This window comes from Chlorocebus sabaeus, chromosome 21 (assembly GCF_047675955.1).
Source record: "Chlorocebus sabaeus isolate Y175 chromosome 21, mChlSab1.0.hap1, whole genome shotgun sequence".
In the NCBI taxonomy this organism is placed as follows: Eukaryota; Metazoa; Chordata; class Mammalia; order Primates; family Cercopithecidae; genus Chlorocebus; species Chlorocebus sabaeus.
The window spans coordinates 12,576,518-12,587,063 of NC_132924.1; the positions used below are offsets into that span (position 1 = coordinate 12,576,518).

The 10,546-nt window shown below is 35.7% G+C and overlaps 1 pseudogene; it reads right to left on the bottom strand.

Annotated features, from left to right (window-relative positions):
* Positions 1 to 318: 318 nt before the first annotated feature.
* LOC103226086 (cell division cycle 7-related protein kinase pseudogene) lies at positions 319 to 2,056 on the bottom strand (annotated as a pseudogene).
* Positions 2,057 to 10,546: the final 8,490 nt, after the last annotated feature.

The window sequence follows — 10,546 nt, forward strand, 5'->3', positions numbered from 1 at the left end:
ATTAAAGCTAAAACTGTTCCTTTTTCTGCATATGTTAGTGAAAGGTAATTAGGGAAACTAAAAATCTGACCTAATAGGAACCCACCTAAAATCTACTTAGGTAGGTTTAATTCAAAGAAGATCATGTTGTTAGTCCCAACAACTATCCCAGGCATTTTAAGTATTCTTAATCTATATTTTAGAACATGTCACCAAACACTAAAATGTTAAAATAAATTATTAATCCTGCTCTGGTCTCTAAACAAGAACTTATGGCTATTACAAAGTATTCCTTTTTATTCTACCTCATAAAAGTAAACATTAAATGAAGACCCATCATCACAAGCTCATATCTTTAAAAAATAGATGCAACAAAATTTCTTCTGCTGTTATTCTTGAAGCTGGATTTAGATCTGGAAGTTTATCTAGCAGGTCATAAGCTTCATCAGGTACCTCATTTCAGGCTTCTAAATTGGTAGTATACTCATCAAAACAACACCCACAGCTATTACTATCCCCCTTTTTAGATGAATTCCCTGAGTATTGTCTTGGAGGTGTTTGTATGAGGTGAGAAGCTTTATGGTCAGTCTTCTCTGAAATAGTTGGTTGATGAGAAGTCGTCCCTTGTATATCACTTGTTAACTTGGGAGTGTTGGAATCCATACCCCTGAGTCTCTCATAGAGTTTTCTCAAGTCTTGTGCTGGAATTTCTTTGCTACATAATATTGATTTCCCAAAAGTTTTAGCAGCTTGGATAGTTTCTCTGGATCCCTGAATTGTCATAATTTGGGCCAAAGCAGTTAAATCATCACTTGCTTTATAAAATGGGTATCGTCCACTAAGCAAAAAAAGAAATATGACACCTGCAGAACACATGTCAATTGCTGTAGTTTGATTGGGGCACTTTGTCAAGACCTCTGGGGCTCTGAATCCTGGTGTACCTACCCTAGGGGCAACCTGCTGATGCCTTGAAAGGCAAATACTACAGACTTTATCTGTTGCATAGCAGTCACAGGTCAGGCTAGCTGGGCAAGAACTGGCAGCTTTCCTCATCACACCACTATTCATAACTTTTGCAGAAATAGCCTTCTTTATTGTTGCTAACTTTCTAGACAGTACATCCACAGTCTTTGACTGCTTCATGAGTTTCACTGCAGGGCTCTCATGTGAAATGGAGCTGTGTATATTGAAATTTCTTTCTCCAAAACAGAGCACTGGACAGAAAGGCCTACAGATCTTTCCTTTCCATCTTTTCCTTGTTTAATCTGAATTTGTGCATTTGTGCAGGGTCTTTTAACAGAAGCTTTTGTGGTGGACTGCTGATCCAGCTCCTTAGGTACTGGGCCACTCAATGGAATCCTGTTTCCTGTGATTATGTGGCATTTGTTTTGTGAACACCTTTCCTGCTGAGCTTCAGAGTGGACAAATTTGAAAAGCTCTATTTTCATATCATGGGTTCCTTGGGCCAAACCAAAGTCTACCAAGGCATACTTTTTCAAGTGCCTATTATATAAAAAATTGCTGGGCTTAACATCACGGTGAACAATACCAAACTGATGGATGCGTTTCAAAGCTTTGAACAGATTAAACGTATATTCCCGTACTTCTTGAAAGGAAAGAGAATTCAAAATGGCCAAAAATGACTCACGCTCCAGATATGGCATAGCAATAACTACATGATCATTCTTCCTAAAGCAGTATTTAACTCCCATGACATTATCTTGCCCCCCAGCCACTGTTAGGCGCTGAGGTTCAGCTGCAATTCTTACAGGATGACTTGTTGGAATCAAGTGTTTTAGAGCAATTTTCTCTTCAGGTCCTACTTGTAACTGTGCTGTGGCCAAATTAACAGAGCTGAAAGTGCCTTCTCCAATTTTGTCCTTAATCTTAAACACATTACCAAGCTGTGGTACAGGCTTCTCAATATCTTTTTTAACATCTGCAAGTTTAAAATTCTGTTTGTTTGTTTGTTTGTTTTTAAAGAGCCTTCAACCTGAAACCGGTCATGCTGGGGAGAAAAAGCCATTGACTCATCCATTTGAATCCTCAAAGAAGCCTCCATCAGAAGACAATTGGGATGCAAAATGCCAGCTAAGGGGTTATATTCACAGGGGAAGCAAAGCAGGGTTTAAGGGAGTATGACTTCTGTGGCTCCCCAGATGCCTGGGTCACCGTCTCCAAGAGCTCCCCACCTCAGGTTAGAGATTTTTATTACCAGTTACCTATGCTAAAGTAAATACTATAGGGAGTCCTTAAAAAAAACAAAAATTGTATCAAATAGAAATCTGCATTTAAACAGCAAAATAAATAACACTGGAAATGATCATTACATGTATAATTATAAACATTATTTCTAAATTTTAAAAGTTTTTAACTATAATTAATCATTTAAAGGAAATAAAAAAGGAATGCACTTTAAAATATATGACATGTATGGAAATGTTATGACAACAGAAGAAAGTTTTGGGAAGGAGAAACAAAAATATATCACTGTGGTATTCTAATGCACTGTGTAAGGAAGTACATTATTGCTTGAAAATAGACTGTGATAAATATGCATATGCACTATATAAACCCCAAGGCAACCACTGAAAGAACAAAACAAAAAGTAATAGCTAATAAGTAAAAAGGGAGATATATGTAATAATAAAAAATACTTGATTTTTTTAAAGAAATAAAGGAACGAAGGAAACGAAAAAGGAAATAATAAATGGGAAAAATACAGCAAAATGGTATATCTAGATCAAATATCAATGAATGCATTGATTAAAAATTATCTAAACATCAAATTAATAGCAGAGTCATTCACATTATATGAAAAGTAAACTCCAACTCTATTATTCTTGCAGAAAACCAACCTTAAGTATAAAGACAAAAAGAAGTTTAAAACAGAAAGATTGAAAAATGTATCCCATTTCAACACTAATGAAAAGCAATCTAGAATTTCTATATTAATATGAAACAAAGTAGTTTTCAGAGAAAAGAATACTGCCAGGAATGCAGTGGGCCATTTTTTAAAGTAATAAAGGAATCGATTTGTCATGAGGATTTAACCCTAAATGTGTATTCATCTAATAATAGAGTTCAAAATACACGAATTGAAATCTGATAAAAATAGTAATGAAAAGCAAATGAATCCGCAATTGTATTTGAATACTTCAGTACGATTTTCTCAATAATTGATACAATAAGAGAGAAAACAAATAAGAATACAGACTTGAACAGCAATATTAACCAACATGACTAGTTGACAGTTATCAACAACCTTTGCAAAAGCAAAAAAACACACATTCTATTCAAGTCTTTGTTGAATATGTTCTAAGATAGCCAATATTCTAGGCAATAAAACCAAAATCTGTTTTAGTCAAGGCTGTCCAGAGAAACAGAACCAATAGAGCTAGCATGTGTGTGTATTTGTGTGTACGTGTGCACATAAAGTGGGAGAGGATAGAGAGAGAGAAAGAGAGAGAGAGAGAGAGAGAGAGAGAGAGAGAGAGAGAGAGAGATTATGAGAATTGGATTATAAGGTTGTAGATGCTTCAAGTTCTCCATCTTCAGGGCAAGTCAGTAGGCTGGAAACCCTGGCAAGAATTGATGTGACAGCTTAGGTCCAAAGGAAATTTGGAAGCAGAATCAACAAATGTAATTCTAATCATTTGAATTATGTTTTCCATCAACTATGAAATTGAATTAGAACTCAACAAAAGAAAGAAATCTGGATAATCCACAATATTTGAACACAAAATAAAATATTTCTAAATAAAACTCTCATGTTCATTGCACTATTATTCCCAAGAAGAATTACGTGGAAAAAACCTAAACGACCACTAATGGATGAATGGAAAAATAAAATATTATTTTTAAATATAGGAAGGAATATTATTTGACCTTTATAAAGGAAATCCTGTCATTTGTAACAATGTGGATGAATCTAGAAGATATTATACTAAGTGAAATAAGCCAGACACAAAAGACAAATCCTGCATGATCTCATGATCTGTGGAAGGGAAAACAGTCAAACTCATAGAAGCAGAGAGTAAGAATGGTTGTTGCTATGGATGGCAAGGAGGAAATGGGGAGATATTGATCAAAGGATACAAAGTTTCAGTTATGCAAGACAAATGAGTTCTGGTATTTAGTGTACCTCATGGTCACTAAGTTAGCAATACTTGAAATTTGCTAAGAGGTGTAGAGCTTATCAAATCTGTGGTTCTTACCGTGCACACATACACCCAAAGAGAGAAAATGGCAACTATGTGATATGTTAACTGGTTTGATTATGGTGATCATTTCATATTGCATATGTATATCAAAACATCAGATTATGCATCTTAAATATACACAATTTGTACTTGTCAATTATACCTCAATAAACTGAAAATTAAAAAAAAATGTTTAGAAAAAAATCGATGAGGCCATAATCTCATAATCTCAGCACTTTGGGAGGCCGAGGCAGGCGGATCACCTGAGGTCAAGAGTTCAAGACCGGCCTGTCCAACATGGTGAAACCCTGTCTCTACAAAAATAGAAAAATTAGCCAGTCATGATGGCAGGTATCTGTAATCCCAGCTACTCGGGAGGCTGACACAGGATAATCGCTTGAACGCGGGAGGCAGAGGTTGCATGAGCCGAGATTGCGCCATTGCACTCCAACCTGGGTGACTGAGCGAGATTCTATCTCAAAAGAAAAGAAAGAAAAAAGAAAAAAAAGAAAAAAGGAAAAAAATCAATGAAATTCATAGTGTAAATAGAATAAAAAGAACAAAAAAATCATCTCAAGAATTAAAGGATTTAGAGAAGTCCACCATCCAATCCTGACTAAAACAAATAACAACAAAAACTTCAGAAATATACGCATATAAGCATATCTCTTAAATCTCATGAAAGGCATCTATGAAAGAAACACCTATAGCTAACATTGTACTTAATGGTAAAAGACTAAATCCTTTCCCATTGGGATAACAAACATGGCAAGTATGTGTGCTCTTATGACTTCTACTAAATATTATACTGTAGATTCTGCCTGCTGCAACAAGGAAAATGGATAAAGTAAATCTAGATTGCAAGGAAAAATTAAAACTCTCTTTATTTACATATTCATAAGCAAACTCGCTAAACTGACCTATTTGTTCTAGGAATATGATAGTAGACTCAGCAGAATTTTTTCTATGGATCATGACACACAATGGGGAAAAATAGTCTATTTAATAAATGGTGCTGGAAAAAAATATTCATACGAAGAAGAATGAAATTGGACTGTTATCTCACATTGTATACAAAAATCTACTCAAAATAGACTACAGGCTCAAATGTAAGACCTCAAAATAGATTAAAGGCTTAAATGTAATACTTGTTTTTTCTATACATCTGTAGAAAAAATTCTGCTGAATCTGCTATCATATTACTAGAACAAATAATTCAGTTTAGCAAATTTGCTTAATATTCTTAATACTGTGAAATTGAATATTATGAAATATTAGTGACGTAAATTAAAGAAGAACTAAATAAATGAAGAGATGCAGTGTGGTCACAGATACGAAAATTCATTATTGTTATGGTGCCAGTTCTCTCCAATTGGTCTATAAATTCAGTGTAATCAGAATTAAAACCCCAGCAGTCTTCTTTGTAAAAATCGACAAGCTTATTTAAAAATTAATGTGGAAATGCAGAAATAATTTAATAAAGAAGAACAAGGTTGAATGAGCTACATTTGTGATTCCAAGATTCACTATGAGGCTAAAGTAATCAAGAGAGTGTGACATTAGCATAAAGAGAGGCACCAGTTCAATAAAACAGAGAAGAGGACCACAAAACATAGCCACACACCTACATGGACAGTTGATTTTTTAAGAAAGGTACCAGGATCAGTGAATGAATATAAAGTGTAAGATTTTCAACAAATGGTGCTGGAACAATTGAATAAATAGGAATTTTAAAAAGCTTCATTCACAACATACACAAACATTTATTTGACATGGATTATAGCTGTAACAGTCAAAAATACAAAACTTCTATTAAAAATGACAAGAAAAATTTAGTGACTTTGGATTTGGCAGATATTTTGATAACATAATCAATAAAAGGGAAAAAGTGTTAAAATACTAACATATCCAAATGGGAAGAGAGGAAGTCAAACTATCCCTGTCTGCAGATGACAAGATTCTATATCTAGAAAACCCCATAGTCTTGGCCCAAAAACAAAGAATGATAAAGAACTTCAGCAAAGTCTTAGGATAAAAAAATCAATGTACAAAAATCACTAACATTCTTATACAACAATTGTTAAGCTGAGAGCCTAATCAGGGAGCAATCCCATTCACAATTACCACAACATATATAAAATGCCAAAGAATACTGCCAACCAGGGAGGCGAAAGTATCTCTACAAGGAGAACTATAAACCACTACTGAAAGAAATCAGAGAGGGTCACAAACAAATGAAAAAACAATCCATGTTCTTAGATAGGAATAATTAGTATCATTAAAATGGCCATATATTTTGTGGCAATTGTGAATGGGATTGCATTCCTACTTAGGCTCTCAGCTTGACTATTGTTGTTGTATAGGAATGCTAGGGAGTTTTTTATATTGATTTTTTATCCTAAGCAGTTTTAATGCTATTCCTATCTAACTACCAATGACATTGGTAGTTTCAATGCTATTCCTATCTAACTATCTAACTAAATTAGCTATTCCTATCTAATTACTTAACTAAATTAACTACTATCTAACTAAATTAGTAGTTTCAATGCTGTTCCTATCTAACTACCAATGACATTCTTCACAGAACTAGAAAAATGAATTTTAAAACTCATATGGAAGCTGGGTGTGGTGGCTCATGCCTATAATCCCAGTATTTGGAGAGATCAAGGTGGGCAGATCACCTGAGGTCAGGAGTTTGAGACCAGCCTAACAGGTTTACTAGAAACCCTGTCTTTACTATAAATAGAAAAATCAACCCCACATGGTGGTTGTAGTCCCAGCTACTCAGGAACCTGAGGCAGGAGAATCACTTGAATCTGGGAGGCAGAGGTTGCAGTGAGTGAGTGGAGATCATGCCACTGCACTCCGGCCTGGGTGACAGGGCCGGACTCCATTTAAAAAAAAAAAAAAAAAAAAATCATATGGAAACTAAAAAGAGCCTGAATAGTCAAGTCAATCCTAAGCAAAAAGAACAAAGCTGGAGGCATCACATAACTAAACTTCAAACTGTACTACAGGGCTACAGTAACCAAAACTTAATGGCATTGGTACAAAAACAGATCCCAAAACCAATGGAACAGAATGCAAAGTCCTGAAATAACACTGCACACCTACAACCATCTGATCTTCAACAAAGTTGACAAAAACAAGCAATGGGAAAAGGATTCCCTATTCAATAAATGGTACTGGGATAACTGGCTAGCCATATGCAGAAGATTGAAACTGGACCCCTTCCTTACAACATATACAAAAATCAACTTAAGAGAACTTAAATGTAAAACCCTAAACTATGAAAACCCTGGAAGGCAACCTAGGCAATAACATTCTGGGCACAGGAACTGGCAAAAATTTAATGAAGATGCCAAAAGCAACTGAAACAAAAGCAAAAATTGACAAATGGGATCTAATTAAACCAAAAAACTTCTGCACAGCAAAGCAAACTATCCACAGAGTAAACAGACAACCAGACAACCTACAGAATGAGAGAAAATACTTGCAACCTATGCATTTGACAAAAGTCTAATATTCAGTATCTGTAAGGATTTTAAATTGACAAGAAATAAACAACCCCATTAAAAAGTGGGCAAAGGACATAAACAGAGAGTTTTCAAAAGAAGACGCCCATGTGGCCAACAAGCATATGAAAAAAAGTTCAACATCCCGAATCATTAAAGAAATGGAAATCCAAACCACAATTAGATATCATCTCATACCAGTCATAATGGCTATCATTAAAAAAGTAAAAAAAAATGACAGATGCTGGTGAGGTTGCAGAGAAAAGGGAATACTTGTCCACTGTTGACAGGAGTGTAAATTAGTTCAACCATTGTGGAGGGCAGCATGTTTATTCCTCAAAGAGCTAAAATCAGAACTACTATTTGACCCAGAATTCCCATTGTTGAGTACATACCCAAAGGAATATAAATCGTTGTATCATAAAGACACACGCATGCATATGTTCATTGCAATACCATTCACAATGGCAAAGACATGGAATCAACCCAAATGCCCATCAAAGGAAGGCTGGATAAATAAAATGTGGTACATATATACTATCGAATACTATGCAGCCATAAAAACGAATGAAATCATGTCCTTTGCAGTAACATGGATGGAGCCGGAGGCCATTATGCTTAGCAAAGTAACACAGGGACAGAAAACCAAATACTACATCTTCCCACTTATAACTGGGTGCTAAATGATGAGAACACAAGGACAAATAGAGGGGAACAACATACACTGGGGTCTACCTAAAGGTGGAGAGAGGAGGAAGGAAGGGATCAGAAAATAATAACTATTAGATGCTAGGCCTAGTATCTGGCTAACAAAGCAATCTGTATAACAAACCCCTGTGACAAAAGTTTACCTATGTATAAAACCTGCACATGTACCCCTGAATCTAAAATAAAAGCTTTAACAAAATCTACAAAATCAAAGCATTCATAAGCAAAATTATTCTTGTCATTGAGACTTGAGATCAATTTCTGTTGCTTTAAATTAATTTTACTCATTTATTAATGAATATTTAAAAGCGTAAGGTAAGGTGTAAGATTGACCCTCTGCATTTGTGCACCTGCAGGATCCAGGAGAGTATTAACCACAGAGTGAAACTATCCTGCTCCATATTGTAGTTGACAGTAAAGAGATTGTCCGTTTTACCACCTGTGCTTAATACATATCTGCCTGGACCCTTGGTGGGAAGCTGAAGTCAAGAAGGAGCCATCACTCTTGGGGGCAGCCACCTCTTTGCAGGACCCTATGACTCCAGGAACAGAAGTCAAGTTGTAACTTAAGGTGACTAATCAAAATAATTTCCCATATCTTCAAACTCTACTTCAAACACTGCCTTCACTTTCTAGTTCCAAGTGAACTGTATTCCTACATTATGCTCTTATTTTTTTAATCTTAAAAAAGTGAACCTCTCGATACCATTTCCAACTTCTACCACCACTCTCTTTTTTTGGCTTGCTTTACAACAAAACACACTGACAAAGTTGTTTCTACTTATGTTTCCAATTCTCCTCGTTTTCACTTGAATAAATTCCAACAGGTTTTTGCCTTCATCACTCCTAAATCAAGGTTTTGTCACGTCCAAATAATACTCATGTTGTTATATACAATGTTTAATCTGGATCATCAGCACAGGACAGAGGTGATCACTGATTTCTCCTAGGAAGCTTTCAATGGGCAACTGTTTTTAAAAACTGGAAGTTCACTTTAACTCAAGACATTGTATAATCAGTTTTCTTTTTCCCATTTTTTGTGAGCTCTGTTCTAATCTCTCTATACTTTGCTGTTACTTCATCTCTTGACATTAAACATGTGAATACCACTTGGATCTGTCCTTGAATTCTCCTTCGAGTCTATCTATACTCATTCCTTTGATGGCCATGTCCATTTATATGCTGATTCCTCTAAAATTTACATTTTCATCTCTGACTCCTACTCTGAACTCCAACTTCCCAAATCCTACGGTCAGACTGATGGCTCCAGTGTGAATCTGATAAGTGCCTCAAATTTAACCAGTAAAAATAAGTGCATCTGATGTCACTCACCAGCCCCTTCTCACCAGCCTTCTCTGTTGATGGCAAGTCCATCTTTACAGTTGCTCAATACAAACCTTAACTCTGCCTGTTCTTAACATCATGTCTGGACCATTATGAAATCCAGTTGGTTCTATTTTCAACTATGGTTATAGTTGTACCTAACTATTTAAGATCATCCTGGCACTTGCCTGATACAAACCATCTTAAAATATTTTGAGTATTTTCCTCCCTCTCACATAACTCTAGCTACACCAGCTTTCATGCTTGTCCTGACTATGTTAGACACACTCACGTTTATAGAACATGAAAACATCTAGGTGCAACATTTTGGGTAAAGTTATTTTTCTTCTAGTCTCCTTAAGAGTTGGCAAATGTCAATTTTATGTCAACAGTACATTTTGAGATATGGCTAATTAAATATAAATCTCAAACAAGGAAACTATAAAAACCCTAAAATGAGAGGTAATGAACTCTTTTTTGAATCTATCTGCCCTGGGTTCATTGTGCCTTCTCTAAGCACTTGTAGCAACAAGCATGCTATTGATAGAGGAGTTAAGAAGGAATTACTTAGGTAGATAACAAGGTCATGGGAGTCCTCGGTAAGGCTTTTCTTTTTAATGAAAAGCAGCCCCAAATCATTTTCTAACAAATAGCAGTCTGCAAGCCAGGAGCTTGTATGGGTGAATGATGGCAGGAACTAAGGACTAGACATTTTCAAAATGGCGAGTCCATCTTCCCTTCTCTGCCAGCCACGTGTACTGTAGAGGAACAGACAAGATGGTGCCAATTAACAGGAAAGACCTGTTAGAAGACTGAGCC